A 3,068-nucleotide genomic window follows, 5' to 3' on the forward strand; every position below is an offset into this window, starting at 1 on the left:
AGGAATCAATCCAAATTACCAAGCAAAATCAGTGACCTGCAAGACACCCAAGTTAGGGAAGAGGAAATGGGGAACAGGTTGGCCTTGAATATACTCCAGCCCACAAAAATGAGTAAGCTATTCAGTATACAGTGAGTAGGTGCATTTTCTTCATTCAGTAGCAATAATAACAATAGAAAACAATCAGAAAATAGGAAAAAACAAAACATCCATTAAAATCATAATTCAAAGAAAAAACAATCAGAAAGTAGGAAAAATATCCATTAACATCATAATTCAAATGTTTAGCAACTAAATTAGTATGTGGTTTTAAATAATCAATAAAATATATAAAAAGAGAAGACATTTGGCCCTAGTGTCCAGAACATTTCCCTTTAAGAGGTTATGGTCATGACAGTGAAGCCCTAGAGGGGTGTGTAATTGCACCATATGGCATGACTCTGCACCAAACCAAAAGCATGGGGAAAAGTTCCTTCATGAAAGTGTAAATACAGTTTTGTAGAGCTCAATACATAGAATCAACTTATAGAGCACAGGAGGCTTATGGTTACAGTGCAATATTAACTTATCAATGTTGACAATATAAAGGCTGAAGAAGAGCTCACAGAGGTATGGACATATGGGAGGAAAGAGAGGTGGAAGAAGGGTAATATCATCATAGAATAGGGATAATCAAGAGCTACTTCTAAAAGTCAGTGGAATAAAGAAGTAGTTCTTCATATACTCTCTATAATTATAATACAAACTTAAAATGATAGCACAAAAATGCATATTGAGACAATGGGGGAGCTAAATCTTCAGCTAGAATGGCAAAAAAGTCAAAGTTGATGGATCAGAAAGTAGCGACATAGTACATAATTTAGATGCATTGGTAACCACCAAAAGGATTTAAAATGTAAATGTTTAACAATCATTGTTTCTGAGTGATGGCCAGACATAAGGAAGACTGATGTCTGTTCTTTCTCATTATAAGTTTTTCTTTTTAGCTTTTTAGAATTCAACTAGACTTTATTTGACACAATACAATATGGCCACAGGAACAACAAACTGAAAAGACAAAGCAGAAAAGACACAGTTATATCCAATTTATAATTGACTAACTGGAGGGCAAGTCAGGAAATGAACAACAAAACAATTAAGCCTGATAGAAGAATTCTCTTTTTCTAGTGCCCATACTTTTGGAACTCCCACACTCTGCTGTCCAAGGGACACACCTGTCATGTTTTGAGCCATCGAGAGATGCAGCAGAGGTGCAAAGCGTGACTGCAGAGGCCCCAGGCAATGGTGCCCTCTTCCAAAGTAGCAGACGCCTGGTTAGCTTGATGTTCATTGCAAAGATCCATAATGTGGTTCCTGCAGATGGCACAGTTCTCAACAACAACACCCCAGGCCCAGAGGGCTCCTGCATTCTACTTTTTCACTTCAAAGTGCTTCTTGCTTGTGCCACTGCTCAGGGCATTCACATCCATTGCTGCCACCATTTTTTTCATTATAAGTTTGTCTAAACTATTTGGATGTTTTAGCTGTGTCCTTTATTGCTTGGATTTAAAGTATCAAAATCTGGGGCCAGCACTGTGTTTCAGTAGGCTAGGCCTCTGCCTGCAGCGCTGGCACCCCATAGGGTGCTGGTTTGTGTCTTGGCCACTCCTCTGCGTAGCCAGCCCTCTGCTTGTGGCTTGGAAAAGCAGTGGAGGATGGCCCAAGTCCTTGGGCCCCTGCACTCGAGTGGGAGACACAGAAGAAGCTCCTGGCTCCTGGCTCTGGATCAGCCCAGTTTCAGCTATTGTGGCCATTTGGGGAGTGAACCAATTGGTGGAAGACCTTTCTCTCTGTCTCTCCCTCTCTCTGTCTGTATCTCCACCTCTCAAATAAATAAATAAACTATTTTAAAAAACAAAAATTATCAAAATCTTGAAAGTTTAAGCAATGGCATTTTATTTCATTATAGAAAATAAATCAACAAAGCTCTAGGCTTGGGACAGGCATTTAATCTAGTGGTTCAATCAGCAGTTAAAGTCCCCAGGTCCCACACAGGAGTACTTGGATTTGATTCCCATCTCCAGCTCCAGACTCCAGCCACCTGCTAATGCAGAACCTAGAAAAAAGCAGTGATGGCTGAAGTGACTGAATTCTTGTCACCTATGTAGGAGACCTGGATTGTGTTCCTGGCTCCCAGTCTTGGCCATTGCAGGCCAGGTGTGGGAACCAGTAGAAGGGAGTTTCTCTCTCTCTCTCTTCCCTTCTCTCCCTCCCTCTCTCTCTTTCTCTCTCTGTGTGTGTCTGCCTCTTAAAAATTATTTCAAATTATGCTTTTTAAAAAATAAAAAAAATGGAAACTATGCTTCAACTAATTAGCTACTGTCCATAGGTGTAATGAAATGAAAGTGTTTTGAAGTGATCATGCAGATGTATTTGAGATGCCTTAAACAAAAAACCCTATGTTTATAAAATAAAGTTTCTGTTGAGTTTAACTTTATTTTAATTCTAAAATTTTTAGTTTAAACCATGTCTCTTCACTACTCATATATTTGATTGAATCATTTCTCTGCACAATTGTGAATGTATATGGCCCTCAAAATTTGGAAAGATCAAAGAAAATGTTCTACTTTGATTTGTGTTTTAGAAGTTGTTTTATTTATTTGAAAGACAGAGTGACACAGCAAAACAGACAGACAGAAATCTTCTATCTGCTGGTTCACTCTCCAAATGCCCGCAGTAGGCAGGGCTGGGTCAGGCTGAAGCCAGGAGCCAGGAGCTCCATATAGATCTCTCATGTGGTTGGGAGGAATGCAAGTACTAGAGCCATCATCTGCTGCTTGCCAGGGTGCACAATAGCAGGAAACTGGATCAGAAGCTGAGGCAGGATTTGGTCCTAGGAATTCCAATATGGGATATGGGCATTCCAAGTGGTAGTGTAGCCCTCTGTGCCACAACATCCATCCCTCTATTTTGATTCTTAAGGAAAGATAATAAGGGACGAGTGTTGTGAAAAAGCAGGTTAAGCTGCCACCTGTGACACTGGCATCCCATTTGGGCACCAGTTAGAGTCCCAGCTGCTCCACTTCTGG

General features: G+C 40.3%; 1 pseudogene; it reads right to left on the reverse strand.

Moving 5' to 3' along the window:
- Positions 1 to 308: 308 nt before the first annotated feature.
- On the reverse strand, positions 309 to 2,253 carry LOC127491696 (E3 ubiquitin-protein ligase RBX1 pseudogene; annotated as a pseudogene).
- Positions 2,254 to 3,068: the final 815 nt, after the last annotated feature.

Source organism: Oryctolagus cuniculus, chromosome 3 (genome assembly GCF_051225735.1).
Source record: "Oryctolagus cuniculus isolate XC-2025 breed Fujian yellow rabbit chromosome 3, ASM5122573v1, whole genome shotgun sequence".
Taxonomy (NCBI): Eukaryota; Metazoa; Chordata; class Mammalia; order Lagomorpha; family Leporidae; genus Oryctolagus; species Oryctolagus cuniculus.